At 46.3% G+C, this 24,495-nt stretch overlaps 1 protein-coding gene across 2 annotated transcripts in view; it reads left to right on the top strand.

The window, feature by feature from the left end:
* Positions 1-9,754: 9,754 nt before the first annotated feature.
* Positions 9,755-24,495, top strand: part of Snx10 (sorting nexin 10) — a 71,980-nt gene continuing 57,239 nt past the window's right edge. Inside the window, exon 1 of one of the 2 annotated variants that reach the window (XM_057776126.1) lies at positions 9,755-9,898. The gene's annotated coding sequence lies outside the window, so the exon portion shown is untranslated. Of the gene's footprint in view, positions 9,903-24,495 lie in introns of both variants that reach the window. The other variant, XM_057776151.1, reaches the window with a different exon arrangement.

Below are 24,495 nucleotides of genomic sequence, written 5' to 3'. Positions count from 1 at the left end.
ACTAGTTCTGTTGTACCACTAAGTTTTTTGTTTTGTTTTTGTTTTTCAAGGGTTTCTTTGTAGCCCTAGCTATCCTGGAACTTGCCATTCAGGCTGGCCTTGAACTCACAGAGATCCACCTGCCTTTGACTCCCAAATGCTGGGATTAAAGGTGTGCACCACCACTGCCTTTATTCAATGTTCTATTGCTGTTTAGAGACACCATGACCAAGGGAGGCAACAGATTAGCACTGGAGAAACAGGACTAGTACTCACACAGGGTTGTACCGCAAATGGAGGAAATGTATAGCGTTTTCCACCCAGAAGGCTGGAAGGGGATGCTGTTAATGACCTTGGCCATGTGTAGGACTGGGTCACACCCAAATTCCCCAAAATGTTTATCCCAGACTCTCCAGCCCCAGATCTTTATCTTTGTTTCTCAATCAATATAACCCATCTAGGGGAAACGTCACCTGTACTTTATAACCTGGAGACCTCTATGCTACCTCAGTCAGAGATCATACCAGATCCTAGGACCCTTAAACTGTAGAGCCCATCTTCACAGTACAAATCCCTTGTACTTTGCAAACGAACTTTGATGTAGCCGCACTTTAAGCTTTATTGTGCACATGGTATTGGAATAATTGTTACTAGAAACCTTTCCCCAAGACTGTACTGAACTAAAATATGTCTGGAGTCTAGCCTGGTACTAGACTCCAGAAGTTAGAACCAACACCAGCTAACCAAGTTATGGTAAACCGAGTTTCCTTCTGACCTTACCTCGATGGTTTCCCTGCCACCTCTGATGCTCGCCTACAGGAATCCCACAAACTCTCATAAAAGAAAGCATTTAACTGGGGGCTTGCTTACTGTTTCAGAGGTTTAGTTCATTGCGTCATGGCAGGGATCACGGTGGCGTGCAGGCAGGCACTGGAGCAGTAGCTGAGCGATACCCTAATCCATAGGCAGAGGGAAAGAAAGAGAGAACTGGGGCTGGCTTGGGCTTTTGAAACCTCCAAGTCAACCGCCCAGTGGCACACTTCCTCCAACAAGGCCACACCTCCTAATCCTTCACAAATGGTGCCCCCTCCCGATGACTAAGCATTCAAATATATTAGCCTAAGGTGGTCATCCTTACTCAAATTGCCACAGAGGTTTAGGAAAGAATTTTTTGTTTGTTTGTTTTGTTTCGAGATAGGGTTTCTCTGTGTAACAGCCCTAGCTATCCTGGAACTAGCTCTTGTAAACCAGGCTGGCCTTGAATTTACAGAGGTCACTGAGCCTGCTTCTGCCTCCCGAGTGCTGGGATTAAAGGTGTGCGCCACTGCAGCTCTTAGGGAAAAACGGAAGAGCTGAGAAAGGAAAGCAAGAGAGATGACTCAGCTGTTAAAATCACTAGCTGCTCTTCAGATGGACCTGGGTTCATTCCAGCACCCACAGCAGGTGGCTCACTATCATCTGCAACTCCAGTTTCAGGGCTCCTGCATTCAAAAGCACCCCCCAAATCCGTAATTAAAAATAATAATAACAAAGACTTGAGGAAGAGGTGGAGTGTTGTGGAATGCTGTCCCCTGGCCATGACAGGGCTGCCTGCCTTCACCAACTTCTGAGAGCTATAATAACTTTCTCAAGACCTGCACGTGGTGGGGTGCGGGTGTGGGAGCCGTGGGAGAGTGTGGAGGCAGGGCATGGTCTCATCCCCGTTGCTTGGGTAGGGTTTAAATAGAAGGTAAAAAGCATGCATAACTAGATCGTCCAGCAAGGAGTGGGGGCCTTGCCTGCTATTGTCCCTCTCCCTTCTGCAAGGTCATTGATAAATTGTAAACTATTTCTGTAGGAAACAAGCTCTGCCTCTGGCTGTTTCTGGGGCTTCAACCATTTCTCTTCCTAGCAGAAGGTAACTAGGGAAAGTCTAATTCCCAAGGGTCCTTTCTTTCAATAGTCTGATAGCGCGTGTCTCTTTAGAATATATTCTTTTCCACTGTTGGACTCTAGCGTCCAAACACCGAGGAGGAGTCGCCCCCAGAGACCACTTCATACACCACAGCCGATGCAAAAGCATGAGGATTTTATTAATTCTGTCATAACAGGGTCCCCCAGCATTCGGGAAGCCGAGGGACCTCGAATAGCTGGTACAGTCTACTTTTAAAGGGGTCACAGAAGCAAGGGGGGTTGTTCTTTGACTATTTTGATTGGCTTATTCAAAGGGCTATTACCAATAATTGACTGGAGAGCTGTTGCCAGATCAGGTGAGGTAAGAGGTCATTTTGACCCCGTTTCCCAGGGGACTGAACCAAAACACACGTATATGGGTGATTGTTCAGGAACTGAGTACGTGCGAGTGTAGCTGTTAGGTCCTTGGTTCCCAGGGGAGGAGAGGAAGCACTATGGCACAGAGGCTGAGAGGATTCAGAATTGTCAAAATGGCTTCAGAATTGTCTTAAAGTCTTACACCACCAGTCTAGACACTTAAAATATCATTGAAAGCAGCAGAGTAGAAAACCTAAAAGTAAACTGGAAAAAAAAAAAAAAGATAAGCAAGGGATTAAAGGAAACCCAAATGGATGCGGAGAAAGTCTTGACCCTAGGAAAGATACTATTATCTAAAAAATACGGTTTAAGAGAATAAACTCTGTGTCTGGGCCTACAGCTAGGGTGGCAGGGAGGGCTTGTCCAGCACTCATGCAGTCTTCAGCTCAGTCCCCAACACTGCATCGAGAGAGCATGGCCATGTATTGCAATCATCTTGGCCCTTGGGAAATGGGGAGGAGGATTCGAAATCTAAGGCCGGGACTGGAGAGATGGCTCAGCAATTAATAGCAGGATCATCTATGACTCTGATATCCTCCCTGGACAACAACTGGAGAGATGGCTCAGCAGTTAAGAGCAGGGTCATCTATGACTCTGATATCCTCCCTGGGTACCAGACAAACATAGCACGTGATGCAGAGACATGCGAGTAGGCAAACACACATCTACATGAATAAATAACACGGCTGGTTGCTGTAACAAGGTTCCAGAACTTAACACAACTGACTCCATGGTGGAAGTACCATTCAGGCCATAGACAGCACCACCTGCCAAAACTAAACAAAGGCCTAACCCATGAAAGCCCACAGTTCTAGGAAAGTCTCTAAATGTACTAACCGTCCCTTTTGGCTTCTGTAGTTGTATTTCCAGCTAACTGTTTTGGTTAACTGAAGTATTGTCAACCCAGAACAATATTTTTGTGCTTAAAAGCTCATCCTGAGAAAGGTTCAGGGCTATCCTGGGATCTCAAACACCCAGGTAGTCGTTGGCCGGCTAATAAAGATTTTCTATTGGCTTAAATCCATGTCCACACAGTCTTCTCTGATGAATACCCCACAACATTTGTGAGTTGCCTTATGTGTGCTGAAAATTGAATTTAGGTCCTCTACAAGAACAGCAAATGCTCTTAACTACTGAGACATCACTTTAGCCTCAATAAATAAACTTTAAAAAAATCATTGAAAAAAAAAAAGAAATCCAAGTTGGTTCCTCTTCTACATGAATTTGAGGTCAGCCTAGACTTTTGAAGACCTTGGTCACAAAAATAAGAGAATAAATGAATAAATAAATAAATAAATAAATAAACAAACAAACTCTCAAGTCAGATTGCCTTTGGCTCTGCCATTTAGCAGGTGTGTGACTGGAAAATTACTGGTTTTAGTTTCCTTATCTGTAAGACAGATATTAAAATAGCAGTTATGGTCAGGCGGTGGTGGCACACACCTTTAATCCCAGCACTCTGGAGGCAGAGGCAGGTGAATCCCTGTGAGTTCGAGGCCAGCTTGGTGTACAAGAACTAGTTCCAGGACAGCTAGAACTGTTACACAGGGAAACCCTATCTTGAAAAAAAAGAAAGAAAGAAAGAAAGAAAGAAAGAAAGAAAGAAAAAAAGGAAGAAAATAGCAGTTATTAGCCAGGCGTAGTGGTGCACACCTTTAATACCAGCACTTTGGGGGCAGAGACAGGCAGAGGCCAGCCTGATCTACAGAGTGAGTTCCAGGACAATCAGAGCTACCTAAATAAATCTTTAAAAAAACAAAAACAGCAACAAAAATAGTGGTTACTTCCTAGGACTGCTGTGACTACCACATGAGACAGTGCCTACCAAAGAGGGTTCTGCATAACAGTCCCTGCCACCTAGGGAAACGTCCTGTACTGTGCAGTAATGTGTTGATTGGAAGCCATGAGTAGCAGAATATATTAGTCTATTAGTCAGCTTTTTGGTTACTGTTACAAATATCTGACAGCTCAACCATAGCTCAAACTATAAAAAAGAGAAAGCTCAGAGTTTTGGGGGTTTGGGTCCTTGTTTGGGGCCCAGGAGGCACATGATGGCATGCTAGGGCAATGCCCTCCACAGGAAAACCAAGAGGCTGGAGGGATGACTCAGTGGCTAACAGCACCAACTGAGGCTGCTCTTGAGCGCCCCCTCAGGTCAGGTTAGGTAAGGCAGAATTCCTAAAAGATGACCATGGGCTTTGCTTAGCCATCCAAGAAAGGACTGTCTGTGGGGACTGTGGCTCCCCCCTTGCCTTGGGTAAACAATTTCAGGAAAGAAAGACTGCAACAATTTCCTCATTCCTAAACTTCTACCCCTGTAAAAGGGCAAAGCCATCTTTTCCTTTGGCAGACCCCTCAGCTTCCTGGCAAGAGAGAGGCTGTCTGTGTGCTCAAATAACCACAGCCCCATATGCTAGGGTCAGTTGTTTTTTTTTTGTTTGTTTGTTTGTTTTTTGTTTTTTGTTGGTTTTTTTTTTTCTTTTTTTTTTTGGTTTTTCGAGACAGGGTTTCTCTGTATAGCTTTGGAACCTGTCTTGGAACTAGCTCTTGTAGACCAAGTTGGCCTCGAACTCACAGCGACCCACCTGCCTCTGCTGGGATTAAAGGCGTGCGCCACCACCGCCCGGCCAGTCAGACTTCTGTCTCCTTTCTGCTTCCAGTCTCTTTAGGCTGCCTCAGAAATCTAACACAAACAATCCGGGTTTGATTCTTAGCGCCCACGTGGTAACCCACAACCATCGTAAGTCTGGTTCCAAGTGCTCTGATGCCCTCTTCGGGCCTCCATAAGCACCAGGCACACGTGTGCTGCTTTAATATTAGACATATTTACAGGCGTGAAAATTCATACCCATAAAATAAAAATGAAATATTGGTTTGGCATGGTGGCTTATTACTTTAATTCCAGCATTTGGGAGGCAGAGGCAGGTGGATCTCTGAGTTGGAGTTCAGATTGATCTACACATCAAGCTGCAGACCAGCCAAGGCTACATATATAGTGAGACCCTGTTTAATAATAATAATGATAATAATTTTTGTTTTGTCTTTTACTTGGGTATTAGAGCTCAAAATCGGGTCCTCATGCTTACACGGAAAGCAAAGACCTATTTGTTTGTTTGTTTGTTTGTTTGGGACAAGATCTCTCTCTAGCCCAGGCTAGCCTCAAAGTTGAGACAATTCTCTTGCCTCCACCTCCCGTGAGCTGCATCCTGCCTCAGGCTCCCCAGTGTTAGGCTCCCTGTGGGGTGCAGGCTGAACTACAGCTCCACACTGCCTCCTGCAGCAGCCTCAAGAGCCCCTTGTACACCCCTCTTCCTGAGGGCATTCTACTCCGGTGAAGCTGGGATTCTTGACTTCACCACAGGGAAGAGTTTCTGCAGAACCCAACAGGAAAGGGTTGTCGTTTTCTGATTTGCAGGGGTAGGATTTCAGCTGAGAAGGCAAAGCTCTGATGACAAGGCCTGCAGGGTTAAATTCAGATTTTTTTCCCTGTAAATAAGAGTTTAGTCTTGTTTTTGAGATTTCCAGAAAATGCCTTGGAACGCAGTATGGTTTTCTTCAAGTTGACACAGTTTCTAGCAGTTTCTAATCTAGTGTTGTTGTTTGAAAACCCTTTCCAGACTGAAAGAAGTGCTACATCTATTGCGGGCAGCCTTGGCAGCCAGTACTGACAGCTGTGCTGGGGTCTTGGTCGCTGAGAGCCTTCAACCAGACTCCGTCCTGCCCCTCCGGAATTCCCCTAACATCCCCTGTCTTTCTTTCTTTTTTTTTTTTTTTAAATATTTATTTATTATGTATACAATATTCTGTCTGTGTGTACGTCTGTAGGCCAGAAGGGGGCACCAGACCCCATTACAGATGGTTGTGAGCCACCATGTGGTTGCTGGGAATTGAACTCAGGACCTTTGGAAGAGCAGGCAATGCTCTTAACCACTGAGCCATCTCTCCAGCCCTCCCCTGTCTTTCTATCCTGCCTCAGGATTCTAGACAAGAGCCCCGCAGCCGGCTAAATTGACGGTTCTCATGCAATTACCCAGAAGGAAGCTAAAACAGCAGAGTCTGGCTCCTACCCCACGCAGTCTGATCCAGGGCAATGGAGACTCATAGACCTCCTTAGGTGATGCAGTGAGACAATCAATATCTTAATTATTCTTTCTCTTTGAAACCAAGTCTCACTATGCAGCCCTGGCCAGCTTAGAACTCACTATGTACAGCAGACTGACCTCAAACGCTGCCTTTTGCTGGATTAGAGGCGTGGGCACCACCAGTGCTGGGGGCAAAATTCTGGGCATCCTGCCTGCATGTGAGTCAAGCCCTCTACCAACTGAGCTACATTTCCAGGCTTTTTTTTTTTTTTTTTTTTTTTTGGTTTTTCGAGACAGGGTTTCTCTGTGGTTTTGGAGCCTGTCCTGGAACTAGCTCTTGTAGACCAGGCTGGTCTCCAACTCACAGAGATCCGCCTGCCTCTGCCTCACAAGTGCTGGGATTAAAGGCGTGCACCACCACCGCCCGGCTCAGTTCTATTTCTTTAGAGAACCCTTACTAGTACACCACCCGAGGTTGTCCTCTGGTCTCCACATGTATGTGCACACACGTTTCCCCCACCCCACCCCAGCTACAGAAATCACCTAGAGAATAAAAAACACAACAGCGAGAATGTATGGAACAGTTATGTGCCCAGCACAGTTCTAAGGGTTGTACCTAGGTTCTTTTATTGAACCTCGCAACCATGCCATGAAGCTAGTACTACTGCCATTATTACCACAAACCTTTCAAAAGGAGAAAGGAACCTGGAAAGCTTAAGTTAATTTGCTGCGATTCTAGTAAGTAGTGGAAAGACAGGTTTTGATTCCCCTAAAAGTTACCTTCTGGGTTGTTTGGGTGGGTAAACAGCAGAGTGAAGGCTCACAGTGCTGTAGCTACACAGACACAAGAAGGAAACAAATACAGAGTGGAGACAGTAACTCATCGCCACAGCTGTAAAGATACTATGTGTCCCCAGCTTGCTGCAATGCACACAGAGAAAATGTGCTAATGATGATTGTTTCTTGATGCCAGAGTACTTTTTGTGCACAGAAAACACTATATTATTAATATAATGTATATGTTACTCGTGTGGGTATCTGAAGAGACCGGAAGAAGGCCCTGGATCCCCGGAAGATGGAGTTTTGGCTTTTGTGGTCTTCCCACAGTGTGTGCTAGAAACTGAACTTGCATCCTCTGGACAAGTGGCAAGTCCTCTTAAGCCTTGATCCATCTCTCTAACCCCATAAATTTTAGGTTTTTTTTTTTTTTTTGGTGTTTTGAGACAAAGTTTCTCTTCTGCAGGCTTTGGTGCCTGTCCTGTATTGTAGACCAGGCTGGCCTCAAACTCACAGAGATCCGCCTGCCTCTGCCTCCCGAGTGCTGGGATTAAAGGCAGGCGCAACCACCGCCCAGACAAATTTTAGTTTTTAAGTCACAAGTTTAACAGCATGATTCTTTAGATTTAAATTTTATTTTACTTATCTTTGTGTATGTAACTTGATGTCTGTTTGCAAATGAGAATGGCCTTTATAGGCTCGCAAGTATTTGAATGTTTGGTTCCCAGTGGGTGGAACTGTTTGGGAAAGATTAGAAGGTGTGACCTTTTGGGAGGAGGTGTGTCAACTGGGTGTGGTTTTTGAGGTTTCAAAAGCTGACAACATTCCTATTTAGCTCCCTCTGTTTTCCCGGTTGTAGCTCTCAGCTCCAGCTCCGGCACTATGCCTGCTTGTGTCTGCTGCCCTTCTCCCCATCCTGATGTTTTGAACTGTAATCCCCAATAAACTCTTCTTCTATAAGTTGCCTTGGTCATGGTGTCTTATCACAGCAATAGAAAAGTTAACTAAGACAGAAGTTGGTACCTAAAACAACATTTAGCCCAAACTGGTCTCCAACTCGTTGTGATCCCCTTGCCTCTGCCTCCTGAATGCTGTGACTACAAGAATGCTTCTGCACTCACCCTGCCATGCTCTAAACTCAGAAATGTTTTAAATCTTCAATTCTCTTGTCAAATAGCCACAGCCCTCTGGAGGCAGAGGCGGGTGGATCTCTGTAAGCATGAGGTCATCCTTGGTCTACAAAGTGAGTTCTAGGACAACCAGAGCTATAGAGTGAGACCCCTGTCTCAAAAGAATTTCTGTTGTCCTCCAATATTGTTTACTAACATATTGTAACTTAAAATCAGCTATTTAGATGAAAACTTTTATTACAAGGCAAATGACTATCCTATTAGGATGTATTATTGTAAACATTACTTGAACATAGATTTGAAATGTGCCCAAATTCCTTAAGACAGTACATTGACATCATGGGCTTGAACTGCATAAATACTGCAGACTTAATTCTCAGTCTCCAGGACTAACAGCTCTCACAGTAAAGTTTTTGTATTTTTTTCTTAAGAACATTTTCATGGTGATTGTATCAGCAAACTTTATTTAAAGACATGTATTTTGTGTGTGTGTGTGTGTGTGTGTGTGTTCAAGAAGGCTAGAGGGAAACATCAGCTCTCCTGGAGCTGGGGTCACCCCTGTAGGTGCTGCAAAAGGAACTTTTGCATCCTTTGGAAGAAAAGCATCTGCCATCCACGCGGCCTCTCCAGGCCCAGACAGGGCTTCTTTGTCTAGCCCTGGTTGTCCAGGAATCCACATAGATAAGGATGACCTTGAACTCACAGAAATTTATCTGCATCTGAGTGCTGGGGTTAAATGTGTGTGCCAACACGCTCAGTTCAGTGTTTTTAAACTACAAACTACAACAGAATACAGATTTTACCAGCGTTCAGTGATGATAACAAAAATGTCACAGCCTTTAAAAGGTGACTGTAAACAGTTCCCTGGATTCGGATTATAAATTATTATTCTTAACCTAGAAAAACGATACAGTTATCATAGTGCTGAATTAGACAAAAGCATACTTTGATTAATTTTAAGATTTGTTTATTTATGCCGGGCGGTGGTGGTGCAGGTCTTTAATCTTTGTGCGTTCAAGGCCAGCCTGGTCTACTAGAGCTAGTTCCAGGGTAGGCCCCAAAGAGAAACTCTGTCTTGAGAAACAAAACAACAAAAAAGGGCTCTTAAAGCTGAGCCATCTTCTCTTCCCATTTCGGACGATTGAGGTATTCTATGCATACAGGTGGGTGAAATCCAGTTCAAGATGGTATTTAGGAAATATGAATACTTTTGGCAGATTTCATAGGTTTCCCCTCATAGTTCATGAAAAAAGATTTTTTTTTTTTAAAAAAAAGAAATTACAGAGAAGTTAATATTTTTATTCCAGTCACACGCCCTCCATCGAGATTCCGCTGTGAACACCGAGTCATGTGCGTCTGTTCCCAACCTCCCCCGTCCCTCACTGCTGGGTGGAGAGGAAGACCCACTAGCTAGGTGGCTCTTCCCACGTTCCAGTGGGAGGCTGGCAGTGGCGCGGGGCGGGGGCAGCGGGCGCGCAGGGCGGGGCGGGCGCTGCGTGCGCTGGACGCGGGGCTGCGCTCCTCGTGTGCGCTCCTGGGCGCTCGCCGCCGCCGCCGCCGCGCCTTGAGTCAGCAAACTCCGCGGTTTTCCCGGCCCGGCGCCGCCGCCCAGGACCGCGCGTGAGTAAGCCGAGCCTCGGGGAGGGAGCCGGGTGGCGGGCACCTGCTCAGCCCGCCCGGGAACAGGGAAGATGCTGGCGCGGGCGGTTTTTATTATTCCCTGCCTGCATCCTAGGCCAGGCGCCTTTGACTTTAGAGCCTGGGAGGGGCGAGGATGTTTTTTTTTACCCCCTCTTCTTCTTTACGGGATTGTGGGATTGATGGAAAAGGCCGCGAATGAACCCACGTTGTCGATCGGGTTTGATGGCACGGGGAAGCAACAGCCTGTTTATCGGTTCTGGACACATCACACTTTCCTAAAATTACAAGGATTGTTAAGGGGATGGTCACGGGATGTCTGTTTCCGCAAGGCACAGGCGCGTGGAGAGCGATGGATTAGAAATTGGGAGCAGAGGGGGGTTTGACGTGATCCCCATCAACCCTTTCAGTTTGCGACAGGTGAAACCAAGGTCTGAGAGGGGGGAACAGAAGGCACTCGGTGGAGGGGTGTGTGAAAACCCCTCTTCTGGCAGCGGGCTTGTGGGAGTGGCCGGAGGGGGTTGGGGGCGTTAGGAGACTCCTCTAACCATTGGCCCAGTTTTGAGGGGCTTTCAGGAGGGGGAGGCTAAGTGTCCTGGCAACAGTATCTCTAGTGAGGTTGAGGGGTCTGCATGACTTCGCGTGATTCCTGTCCCTTAGGCACACATACAACCCGGACAGTCATTCCGGTTTCACTCAACCAACCTCTGGATGTCTTCTTCCCTTCTGGTCCTGGAGATGGAGCCCACGGTCTTGAACATATTAGCAAGCACCTTGTCACTGTGTTGCTCCTCAATCCCCGCTTATTTATTTTTAAAGGGGTAGTAGAGTTGAGATTGACTGACAGACCGTCTTGAATAATGAAGTAATGTAGATAGATTTAGAAGTGACTATGACCATGTGAAGATGTCAAAGACCTCATTAGCAGCCACTTCTAGTTAACTGACCTTCCATCCGGGTTTCTTCTGTCAGTGCATTCTTAGTTCCAGAAACTGAGGGCCTGGCTGGCACTGCCCTCCAGGGGGCGTGCCCGTGGTGGTGGTGGGGTGGTGTTGCTGTTTTTTGGCAATCATGCTTCGATTTCCTCAGCTCTAGACTGTGTTACCCACCTCTTTTGATTTCACTTATGGGAAGACCTTCAGAGATTGGTGGCTTGAAAGCACCGCAGTTGCTGTCTACAAAAGAGCTGCCTCTCTGCTCTGCTACAGTGATTCCCCTTACTTAAGAGCACTCTTGATCTGCTTTTTCAGCCCTGACATGGCAGCACGCCTTTCATTTTGAGTTAAAGCATGGGGGGAACTGGTTTCTCTTTCCTCTTTTAGTTTAGGGCTGTGGCGTAACAACCACTTGTGAAAGGCAGAGAAGTGCCTGAGAACAGGGTCCCCGCCTACATTGGCTTTTGAGGAAGGGGTTGGCTAAGATGTTGGGAACTCCTGGAAAGCCCCCCGGATTTTAGGGCTGTAATCACCAAAGGTCTTTTTCTTACTTATTTAACAGGTATGAGTTAACATGTAGGCTCTTGATCTTGTCCCAACTAGAGGCTACGTAGAACTGTGCTTTGGCTACATCTTCTGGTTATAGATTCTTCTGAGCTGAAATCTTGGTATGCGTGTTTGCTAGTTAAGTTGTTGTTGGCAGAGTCAGGCATGGTGGTGCACATCTGTCATCCCAACACTTGGGAGGTGCAAACAAGAGGATCAGGAGTTTGAGGCTATCCTTAACCTTTGAGTCCTCGTCTCAAAAATAACAAAACAGCTGTCCTGGAACCCAGGAGGTAGATCAGGCTGACCTTGAACTCAGAGCACACCTCAGCCTCCCAAGTGCTGAGATTAAAGTTATCACTATGACTGACCCTTTTTTTTTAATTTTTAATTTTTTAGCTAGAATCTCAGACAGCCCAGACCGGTGTCTGACTTGCAGCAAGGCAGAGGATGCCCTTGAGCTGGATCCCCCGTAGAGCTGCTGCGGTTACAGGCAGGAGCTACTATCACTGTACTTGAGGATGACCTTGAACTCTCAAGTGCTGGGGTTACAGGTGTGAGCCACTGTCTCCAGTGGTTTAGGGCTGGCTTTAAACCCAATATGTAAGCCCGGCGGTGGTGGCACACGCCTTTAATCCCAGCACTTGTGAGGCAGAGGCAGGCCGATCTCTGTGAGTTCAAGACCAGCCTGGTCTACAAGAGCTAGTTCCAGGACAGGCTCCAAAACCACAGAGAAACCCTGTCTCAAAAACCAAAAAAATAAAATAAAAAAATAAAAATAAACCCAATATATAACCGAGGCTTTGAACACTTGGTCCTCCTGTACCTGCTTTCCAAGTTTTGGGGTCACAGGTGTGTGCCCGGCATCCTGCATTTTTGCTTTTCATATTTTGTATGTTTTAATTATACATTTATTTATTATTTGTGTGTATTCATATGTGGGTTTACATGTGCCCTCGTACTTAAATGGAAATCAGAAGACAAGCTCAGTAGCTACTTCTCTTTCCATCATGAGGATTCTGGGGAATGAACTCAGGCCTCCAGGCTTGGCAGCAGACACCTTTACCATGGAGCCATTTCAGTGGCCTCCCTAAATCCTTTTATTTTTTAAAATTTGATGTAGCTGAGACAGGCTTTGAACTCCTGATCCTCCTATTTCCCCCTTCCTAGTGCTGTGGTTATAGTTGTGTGCCTCCATGCCCAATCCCTGAATCCATTAGGAAGATATGAAAGGTAATTTTTTTGTTAATAATTATATGAGGTGAATTTTATTTTGATAACATTGTTGAATACTGAGTTAGCAATTCCTCAATAACCAAAACACCCGTATGTACAAAGAATTCCGTTTCTTATCCAGTTCTGCCCCCACTACCTTGAAGGAACAGGCTCTGCTTAGGTGCTGCTTTTGGAATCAACTGGCTTATTCATACTAGATTTGATTAGTATTGAGTCAGTTTGCTGTATCACGGCTGTTGCTTGTCCCCCAAGAGATCAAGGGTTTGTCCCCAGTGTGAACCCATGACAGGTTGGAAAACTTGCAAGAGGTGGACCCCCGTGGGAGTGCTGAGGTTACTGGGGGCTCTACCCTTAAAAGGCAATCAAAGCAAGTTCTCCCAGGAGCCTGAATTAAATCTCCTGTGAGAAAGCTGTGATAAAGCCTGGGGCTGACCTCTGCACTGCACTTTGGTGTCCTGTCTGCCATGCAATGTCCTTATTTCGTGCATGCTCCATGCGCTTCGAGGCCTTCCGCAGGGCACAGCTGCTGCTCACACCTGCAGCGCTGAGCACTAAATACATCTCTTTAGATTGTGAAGGTCCCCAATCCTAGGTCTTAAGTTACAAATGAAAATGGATCCATTCACAATGGAAAGAAAGGACGTCTGGAGCCTGTTTTGATTAGTGTAGACCGCCTTGGCGAGTTACTCTGTCTAGGGTCTGTAACCCGCCTGGCTGGTCAGTTATTCCAGGGTCACGGAGAGGTACCACCTGAAAGACATGGGCCGATAAGAGGAAGGAGGCTAGGCAGATTTGCTGAAGCCTCCGTTTATTAGAGTCATGGTTACAGCTTATATAGCCCCTGGATGAGGAGCTTGGGGGGCTGGGGCACGGGATCTTGCCACGTGGTCCAAGCCGGTCACTCACGAGGTCGTTGGCCAGGAGGTTACGGATCGGTCAGGTCACAATTCCTTGGTCAGGAAGTCACGAGTTGACACACCTAGTTCTCTAGATAGTTTGGAATGTGAGGTGGGTTCTGCTAACAGATAGCTCCCTATTAACAGTTAATTTGGGTGTGGGATAGGCTTTGTCAATAAAACAATTCTCAATACAATTGGGAAGTAGAGCCCTCTGCAAAACTCCTCAGGGCGGTGATTCCTATAATAATTTTGGGGGGGGACATGGCTCCTGATAGATTAGGGGATGGAAAGATAGAGGAGTCAAAGGGGGGCACCAGAGGATAGAGACAGAGACCCTTCAAGTTCATACTAGCAATGGGAGCGTATGTGAGGACAGCCCAGGCTGCTGAGAAACAGTATGGAGCTTGACATTCAAGCACATGGTCCCTGTTTCCCATGGGCTACAAGGTTCCTGGGTTGCCTTCTCAGTCCCCCTCCTTGGGATTTCTCTATTTGCTTGCGCCTCCCGTGGTTGGCCTGGCCCTGACCACACTGGCGTTTTCACTTAGTGCGTGTGGCGATCTCATGCAGTCATCTTTCTTAGGCCCCTCAGCCACCCTCTGCTTCTTGGGCCTCTTGTGCTCCGTTCTGGCCTGATCCCCAACTTCCCTCAGACCCTTCCAATGCATCTTCTTGTCTACACTGTCTCCCCGGATCTGTGGTTTTCAAATGTTGAAAAAAAAATTTTAAAGAACACTTATTTATTTGTGTGTGTATTTATGTTACCTGTGTGTGCGTGTGTGTCATGGCATGCAGGTGTGGAGGTCAGAGAACAGCTTGTTGAGGTTGGTTCTTTTTCACTATGTGGGTCCCAGAGACTGATTTCAGATCTTTGGGCTTGATGGCAAATGATGTTATCTGCTATACTATTTTGTTGGCCCTCTTGGACATTTTATCCTTAAGAATCATGTGGGAAGGGCGGTGGTGGCGCACGCCTTTAATACCAGCACTTGGGAGGCAGAGGCAGGCGGATCTCTGTGAGTTTGAGACCAGCCTGGTCTACAAAGCTAGTTCCAGGACAGGCTCCAAAACCACAGAGAAACCCTGTCTCGAAAAATCACAAAAAAAAAAAAAAAAAAAAAAAAAGAATCATGTGGGAAGAAGCAGATTTCTGGGTTTCAGGGCTTAGGAGGCCATGGCAAGACCTGGCAGTTTCTCCTTTTTTGAAGCTGGTACAGAGACTGTACAAGTGGGGTTTGTTTTTTCTGTGGCTTCACAATCATTGGTAAGCCAGAAACTTCCCTTCTGTGCTGGGATTGGCACTCAGGGCCTCCCGGAGCCTGCTGGGCAAATGCTGTAGCATTTGCCATCCCCAGTTCTCAGTTCTGAACTCTTATGTGAAGCAAACTTAGCTCCTGCCTCACTGATGGAGTCGCTTAACCCTACTCTAGGGCTTATCAATCAGTAGGCTATACTAGGTTAAGGGAGGCACCACCTATGTATGTAGCTCAGGTCCCCTGTGCTCCAGAACCTTTGTTCTGTTACTGTTGACACTGCCTAGTTGCTCTCTCATTTTTTAAGCTTTATTTCTTTCTTTATTTATTATGTGTATGTAAAGGCATGTGGTGGTTTGAATGAGAATGGCCCCTCTTGGCATGTGTATTTGAATATTTGGTCTCCTATTGGTGGAACTGTTTGGAAAGGATTAGGAGGTATGGCTTTGTAGGAAGAGGTGGGCTTGGAGGTTTCTAAAAACTCCTATGATTCCCAGTGCTGTTTCTCTCTGCCTGGTGGTTGTGGATCAAGATGTGAGTTCTCCAGTATTCTTTTGCTCTGATATCGTGGACTCTGAAACCATAAGCCTGATTAAGTGTTTACTTTTTAAAAAGAATTTATTTATTTTTTGTTTTCTGTGTGTATGGGTGTCTTGTCTGGATGTATATCTGTCCACTGCACGTGTGCCTGGTGTCTTTGGAGGCCAGAAGAAGGGGTTGGATCTCCTGAAATTGGAGTTACAGAGAGTTACTTGTGAGCCATGCTGTGGGTTCTGGTAGTTGAACCTGGGTCCCCTGGATGAACAAGTACTCTAAACCACTGAGCCATCTCTTCAGCCCCTAAACACTTCTTTTATAAATTGCCTCGGTCAGTAGTAATGTTACGAAGGCATGGCATGTGTGTCACACTGTGCATGTGCTTATTTGTGTATGCATGTGTGCCATAGAAGACAAGTGTTAGGGTCAGAGGGGACAATTTATGTGAGTTCTCTCCTTCCACACTGTAGTTCAGAGATTGAATTCAGGCTGCAGACACCATGTTTATCAATCAACTTCCTTATCAAGTTTACCAAGTTCCTTATCCTCCGAGCCATCTTGCTGTCCCCCAGTTTCTCTTCTGTGAGTATAATCTTACATGGTTAATGTACAGGGCAGAACAGGGCTTTGTGTGTGGGGAACTCACAGACACAGACCTGCCAGGAGTTCTGTGTGGCACTGTGATTCAATAATGAGTTCTTCCTGGCAGAACAGGCGGTGGAATAGCATGGGAGGAGGTGGGGCAGACACGCCGATCCTGCTGCCCGGAAGGTTGGAATGGGGGTCTCAGAGGGAATAACGAGCTCGTAGCCTTCCGTATGCTGGGAAATCAGGGTTATGATGTGAAATCAGGGTTCTGGGCATCCTTCCTTTTATGCTCAGCTTAGTTCTCTGATGGTTGAGCAATGGTGGAAACCTGAAAAACTGTGGCCTCTGTTTTGAGAACAGATACGTGTCAGATACCCTTGGGTTATTTCAGTGTTTCCGCCAAAAAAGGAGTTAGGAATAATAACTTTGGCATTTCACCTCCTTCTAGAAGGAATTTCCGTGCCTTACCTTCGGCTTCAGGTCCAGGCCTTGGATGTCTAAGAGTTAGTGATCTGGCTCTTGGAGGCGGTGGCCACGATGTGTGTTTCACACTTGCTAGTGAACCACACAACGTGGAGTTTGAAAACATTCCTGATATCTGCCATGGAGGATATCTGAAGGAAAATTAAAATTAGTTTTAAAGGACCCAGTGAGCACTGACGGGAGCCTGGATAGTGGATGCCAGGCCCCAGACTCCATATTTTCACGTTGGCCCTTTACAGAAGCAGATTCATGAAGTGCACAGTGGGCCTGTTTTATAGGTAAGGAAACTGAGGCCCAGAGGTATTAACCTATTAACCGATTTCCCTTGGCCTTGCAGGGGCGGAAGGCGAAGGGACCTCCCATCAGTTTGTCAGTGAATACCTTTACCCGCCCCCTCGCTGTGCCCCGGCCGCGTGTAGAGCTACCTTGCTTGCTCACAGGGATCGCCTTGCTCACCAGGCAGCCCCTCCTCCTTGCTGGTCACTTCATTTGGAGCAGTATTCTTTTGACTGGTTTGAATTTGATTAAGTAGGTCATGTGTAATTCCTGATGGTTCTTGGTCCCACACGCCACTGAACCGTCCTGGTACCCGTCCTAGCATCCGTGGCCAGTGTCAAAGGTGGTGATTGCCCATGTGTTGCAATCCCTCTACTTTTTGTTTCCGTCTTGTGACTTTGAGGCAGTGCCTCCGTCAGTAGCTCAGGATATCCTGGAACTCACTCTTTTATCCAAACTGCCCTTGGATTTGAGGAACCCTTCCTTAGCTTTCCAAGAGCTAGTTCCAGGACAGGAACCAAAAAGCTACGGAGAAACCCTGCCTTGAAAAAAAAAAGTTTATTATTATTATTATTATTATTTTTTGGTTTTTCGAGACAGGGTTTCTCTGTAGCTTTGGAGCCTTTCCTGGAACTCCCTTTGTAGACCAGGCTGGCCTCGAACTTACAGAGATCCGCCTGCCTCTGCCTCCCGAGTGCTGGGATTAAAGGCGTGCGCCACCACCGCCCGGCTCTTTATTATTATTTTTTGTCCCCAACTCCTCCCTTTAACTCCTCCTAGGTGCAGCTCCACTTCCCTGCCCCCAGTGATCTTTATTTCTTAGGGTGGTTTTAGGCTCCCAGCAAAACTGAGCAGAAGACGTAGGGAAAGCAGAGCTTGAATTTGCCATGAAGTATTTATTACAGCATGCCTGTGTGAGCTGAAGCTACGTGTTGACGTTGGACTCAGTATCCCACACCTGTAATCCTGGCACTTGATCAGGAGTTCAAGGACATCCTCGCCTGTGTGGTGAGTTTGCAGCCAGCTCTAGTAGACTCTTTTGGACCGCCAGCCCCCAAATCATGACAGAGAGACTTGTTATTAATTACGAAAGTTCGGCCTATAGTTTAGTTTTGACCCACTGGCTCTTATAATTTAAATTAACTCATTTATATTAATCTGTGTTTTGCCTCATGACTTTCTGTTTCCTCTGGCATCTCTCCGCACCTAGATTAATCTCTTCCTCTCTGGCCAGAAGTCCCACCTAACCTCTCCCCACTTAGCTATTCAGCTCTTTATTAAACCGGTCAGAAGGCTTCTTGGCAAAGACACACTTAACAGTGTACAAAAAGATTATTCCACAACAGCCAACCAGGACCCAACCTCAAACCAGAAACCAGTTGGGAGCCAGTTATAGAGGGGTGCGTGTACAGGTGTCTGCAGGTTATGTAAGGGCGTAAGCATTGAATTTGGCTATGGGAGTGTCAGACCTGGGCCTCTGCCCTGTAACTGGATAGAACTCCAGTATCTTCCAGTGCCATAGTTGGAACAACTTTGTGGAGTCTCTTCTCTCCTTCCACCCTAGTGTGGATTCTGGATTAAACTCAGGTCACCAGGCTTGCATGGCCAGTGGGTGCCTTTACTCTCTAAGCCATCTTGCCAGCTGCCTTGTGTTTTAAGATCCTCAGGTTGGTCCTGTTTTTCCTGCTTGTCCTCTTCCAGTATCAAGACCAATATTTAGGTGGCTCATATGTGCTCCCCCCCCCCCCCCGCCTTTTAAAAAACAAAACCAAAAACCAAAAAACAAAACAAAAAACCAAAAAACCAAACCCAGGGTCTTTCTATTAATGTAGTCCTGGCTGTCCTTGAATGAGTGTGTAGATGAACCCACTGGCCTCTGTCTTCTCTTGTAGTCCTCTCCCGCCACACTCCTCCTTCCGGTAGCCCTGTCACCAGCACTCCATCTTTTGGCACGATGAGCTTTGCTTCACAAGTGACTTGTTTCAATCTGTGCCTCAGCATCTGTAGGCCTTAAACAGGCGACGTCATACAGGTGACAAATCTCAGTGATTAGCCAGTGGGTTGTTACTTGTCCTCAAGTTATCCTTGGGGCCCATTGATAGCTAATGATTCTCAGCAGGTCACATTCCGATGCTGGCTTTTCCACATTCATACGTGGACAGAACTTGGCCTACTTCACATCCTGGAGCATGTGAATACTTAGTAACAACCCAGTGTTTGGGTTGGCAATTTTTTATTTTATTTATTTATTTTTTTGAGACAGTTTCTCTGTAGCTTTGGAGCCTGTCCTGGAACTAGCTTTTATAGACCAGCCTGGTCTCAAACTCAAAGAGATCCTGAAAGACCCCCAGTTCTGGGGAGACTCTCACTCAAGATTCGGGATAACACGACCCTCCCCCCCCCCCCAGTAACTCACGAGAGACCGTCCTTGCTGCAATCACACGAGGCTTTAATGATGAGATGGGACGGGAACCAGTGCACTGGGGCCGAGACTCATAACCCACGCAGGGGGAGAGTTCGACCCCCAGTGACCGGGAGAACCGATTTTTAAGGGAAGAAACCACAGCCCAGTGATCCGGAATTGGCAGGGAGTGTGTCACAGAAAATTCTGAAATTACCAGTGAAGATTACAAGGGGGCAACCCCCTGCCTCTCAGGACCACTCCCAAGGTCATAATCAGCTAGTTCCTAAAACACATTACAATGACAATCACAAGGGGGAAACTCCCTGTTTCAAGATTATTCTCAAGATTACAACCTAACTTTATCTTCAGCTCAGCTAGTTCCTGAAACACAGTCACGAACCGGCTAATCCTAGATTTTTGATTCTTCTCTTCCTGCTTGGATTTTTGGCTACTTTCTTCCTGCTGGGGAGGTCTGGATTTATCCAGGTCTTTCATCTCCCCACTTCTTCTAGTACCTAGTTCTAATCATAGAACTAGATTTCAGTATCTTCTTGACCTTTTAAAGCACTATATTGGTGGCATAACATCAAAATCTGGACAGCACTTATTTCTTCTCTAATGAAGGTAATTAGTTTTAATTCATTAAAGTGCTGAGGGGCCTGTATTAGGGCAGCTACCCCGAGGCCCAGGATTACTGCTAATGTCAGAGAAATAAGTTCTCATCAAAAGCGAGTTGGGTGCTTGTCAAACTCATCTTCAAGCATGTTAGCTGGATGATAAAGGACTCTAAGTACCAGTTGTACAAGCATACAGTAATCTTTGATGTCATTAAAAACCGATGTCGACAGGCAAGGTGTCAGGCCTGTATTACAGGCCCACCATTTAGCTGAACCGGGAACCGAGTACCTGGTGTCAGGAGTCTTAGGGCTCATAAGAGTCTCATTACATAACCTCAGTAAGAGTCCGCCTATGATTAGTCCCCCAAACACAAGCCTCTTGACTGGTAGTGTTGTCAAAGTCCCAGATACTGCAATTTGGGTAGTTCAGGCGCTCGCTTCATGTGGGAGGCGTGGATCCAGGCAGAGATGCATACTTCCTTCAGTTGTTCCCAGATCTGGCGTCTCACCATTTCAAGGGCCTTTAGGCAGGAAAAATAAAGGTCTAGAAAGAATAGCATCAGGATTATACATTCCACCTGACTCAGTGAATAGTGGCTTTTCTCCACATAGAATCTCATAAGGGGTGAGTTCGCCCTGGGGTGTTCCAAACCCGGAACAGGGCAAAGGGAAGGAGGGCTGTCCAGTCATTCCCGCAGGTCTCTTTTTTAGAATTTATATTCATCCTTTCTACCTGACCTGACTCTGGGGTCGGTAAGCACAATGCAATTTTTAATTGATCCCCAGTTGGGTGGCCAGTCCCTGACTTACCTGGGCAACAAAGGTAGGTCCATTATCAGACTCGATTACCTTGAGTATCCCAAACCTTGGGAAGATTTCTTCTATGATCTTCTTAGCCACCACATTGGCCGTCTCAGTCTTGGTAGAAAAAACTTCCACCCAGCCTGAAAATGTATCTATAAAAACTAATAAGTACTTGTTACCATACCTGGCTGGCTTAATTTCTGTAAAATCTACTTCCCAGTAGGCCCCAGGCTGGTGGCCCCTGAGCCTCTTCCCAGGAGGGTCCTGCATTAGTCATAGCACAGGCCTTGCAGCTTCTGACTACTTCTTCTGCCAAGTCAGAGAGTCCCATAACATAATAGTCAGAGGACATAACCACATCTTTTAGTTTCTTGGCCCCCAGGGGTTCGGGTAATGTAAGCTGGTAACATACTTGTGCCCTTCTTTTTGTGGGTGGACTAGTTTCCCTCCTTCTGTCTCTACTGCCCCGTATGGGGTTCTTTACCAGTCCTAATTTGCCCATAACTTGATAGTCTCCAGGGGTGTATCTAAAGTTGGTTTCACTGATATCATGATAATCTTTAGGCTCTTTGACTGCCAGGATCATTGCTCCCTGGGCCGCCTGTTTAGCAGTTAGGTCTGCCATCTGATTTCCTTTAGCCATAGTATCCCGAGCGTTTTGGTGTCCTGGACAATGTATGATTCTTTATTTTTTCCTGCAGATGTTAACAGTCCTCTTTGTATTTTGCTCTGTGTATATGGGCAGTAGGAAAAGCATATCTGCTGTCAGTTGAGACCTTTCCCTCTGCCATTCATAGAGCTGGTATCAAAGCCACGAGTTCGGCTTTCTGCGCCGACGTCCTTCAGGGAGGCTATGCCCAGACTACTTGCTTCCCATCCGCCACTGCTGCCCCCGCCTTCCGCTTACCTTCAACCGCGAAACAGCTCGGACTTCCAGGCCAAGGCTGATTCCTCGGATCATTTTGGGTACCAGCTTCTTCTGCCAAAATGTCAGTGCAGTGATGGGTAGATGAGGAGTCATCAGTCTCAGGCAGTAGGGTAGCGGGATTGAGGACAGCAGGGGGAGCGAAGGTCACCGGTTCAGTCAACAGAAGGCTTTAATTACCTCTGGCCGGTTTGAGTCTCTTTCTAATAAAGGTGTAGGACACTCAGGGAAAACCAGGAAGGCATGAGTCACTTGTCCTTCCCCCAAATCTACAGTTCGTAAGGTGGTCCGCAGATATTGTTTCTGTCCAATTGCTCCAATTACTATAGTCTTTTTTTTCGCTTTTGGGCATTCTCTTGCCCAATGTCCTTTTTCTTTGCAATAAGCACATCGGTCTTTGTCCAAGGGGTGCCTCTGTCTTTAGTCTTCTGTTGCCCAGGTCCCTATCTGTCTAGGTCCTATCTTCCCTTTCTCTCCTACCATTGCGGCCAAAATTCTAGTCTATTTTCTCTCTTGTCTGTGATCCCTCCATTCCTCTTTCTTCTGCTTCCCGCCTCTCTCTCTCTCTCTCTCTCTCTCTCTCTCTCTCTCTCTCTCTCTCTCTCTCTCTCTTCTGAAACACTTTCTCTGCCTCCTTAACCAAATCCTGCAAGATATAATCCTGCAACCCTTCTAACCACTGTAACTTTTCTTAATATCTGATGCTGACTGTCCTATGAAGGCCATAGCTACTGCTGACCCTCAGAGGTTGGGTCAAAGGGAGTATAATGCCTGTAAGCCTCCTTTAAAATGTTTAAGAAACACAGATGGCAGAGCCCTGCGGTGATTGACTGTCAGCTGCTCCCTTTGAAAACAGACACAGGGAACTAGATAAGGCCCATAACTGTTTACTTATTTTTTAAACCAAAATCTCAAGACAACACACCAAAAATCTCTTGCTTTTTAGACAACATAGCAAAACTCTCTTGCCTTTTAGACAGCATAAAAACTCTTACCAAAGTCTTTCTTGTGGTTTCTCTCAGTGGGAATGTATGGCTACATTTTAAACAAGAACAGCATATGAAAATCTTTTTTTTTTTTTTTTTTTTTTTTGGTTTTTCGAGACAGGGTTTCTCTGTGGTTTTGGAGCCTGTCCTGGAACTAACTCTTATAGACCAGGCTGGTCTCGAACTCACAGAGATCCGCCTGCCTCTGCCTCCCGAGTGCTGGGATTAAAGGCGTGCGCCACCATCAGCATATGAAAATCTTATACCAATGTGAAACATTTGAGACCAGCAATAGTTTTTTTTTAACATTAACCAACAATAATTTGTAAACAAGAACAGCATATAAAATCCTGTACCAGTGTGAAACATTTGACCAGCCCCTATAAATGATGACAGATACTTAGAATCCATAGGATCTGAAAGAGTTTTTCACCTGCGGAGCCAAGCCTTGGTCAGCGTTGACCAAAGGTTTGAGGCATGTAGCTCCCAGGGCAGGCGGAGGGAACTTGTCCATCAGCACGGGTGGGGGGGGGGCAGGCTGGGGGAAAAATATTGTTAACCTCTTTAGGCCATAGCGATTACTCTCAGATTTTTTGTTTAGTGTTTGAAATCCTATTGGGGTACATCCACCTTCTACAACTGTGTCTGGCAGCCTCGATACCTTGTAACAGCAAAGCTGAATAGCCCAGCCATCCATACAAGCATGCTGCTCTGCAACCATGCGCTTGGGGCCAAGGCTGACTTTTTTAATGAAATATACCCCTATGCTTATAGCCCTATCTCTAAGGTCTTATAAGTGGTCACAATACCAAAGTCAAAGAAGTCAGGATTTGAGTATGTCAGCGTCAGTCTAAGTCAGGACAAAAGCACAACACACATTATACAGACATACAGGACAAAGGCGCCAAACAAACCAAAGACATAGCTTCAAGCTATTTCGCAGGTGTGACCAGCCCCGCTTTTCAAATGAGACCGCTATCCAAGCATGTCTCTACAGAGAACTGACCACGCCACTCATGTGTCATACCACAGAACTGAGAAACGCCACCCGCGTATCTCACCAGAGAACTGAACATGCTACCTGCGTGTAAGACAAAACAGAGACCGAAGACATACAAAGGCTAACAAAACTTAAAAATACAAAACCACTGATCCAGGGTCAACGTCACAAGTAAGAAAACAAAGGACTGAAGACACACAAGGCATACAAACAAGTGTCCGTCTCGACAGACAAAACCATTCCAGAAATACAGATGGTTGAGATGACATAGTTCTTCCAATCCAGAACTTCCGTATCCTCACCAGCACCCAGACGGGAATCTCCCAGGCATCTCTGGGTCCCTTCTCACCTCCCAGGACGTCTCCTGGGGAAGCAGTCGGTGATCTAGCATGTCTGCTGATCACTCCTTCGTCTCCTCCAGAGACACGAGCGACTGCAAAACCGAAAACACAGAACCTGAACTCAGCTCGCACGGAAACACAAAGACACAGACACGGCTGTAACCTCAAAGTACAGAACCTGAAACTGAATTCAACCAGCACGGAAACACAAGATAAGTCACGTCTGTGAACCCGAATGTACAGAACATGAACCTGAACCTGAATTCAACCGCACGGAAACACAAAGGCACGACTGTAAACTCGAATGTACAAACCTGAACCTGAATTCAACTGACACAATCTGGCACAAAAACATAATGGTCCTGCCGGCACACAGACAAAGACATACAGACAATATCTCATCTCCAAGTCCCCAAGTGGGTCCTCGGAGACGAGGGTGGTCGCTAATCCCCAGGATGAGCCCCCAAATGAAAGACCCTCAGTGCTGGGGAGACTCTCACTCAAGTCTCGGGATAACACGACCCCCCCCCCCCCCCCAGTAACTCACGAGAGACCGTCCTTGCTGCAATCACACGAGGCTTTAATGATGAGATGAGACCGGAACCAGTGCACTGGGGCCGAGACTCATAACCCACGCAGGGGGAGAGTTCGACCCCGAGTGACCAGGAGAACCGAATTTTTTTTTTTTTTTTTTTTTTTTTTTTTTTTTTCGAGACAGGGTTTCTCTGTGGCTTTGGAGCCTGTCCTGG

This window comes from Chionomys nivalis, chromosome 1, assembly GCF_950005125.1.
Source record: "Chionomys nivalis chromosome 1, mChiNiv1.1, whole genome shotgun sequence".
NCBI classification, from domain to species: Eukaryota; Metazoa; Chordata; class Mammalia; order Rodentia; family Cricetidae; genus Chionomys; species Chionomys nivalis.
This window is presented reverse-complemented; position numbering and strand designations above follow the sequence as displayed.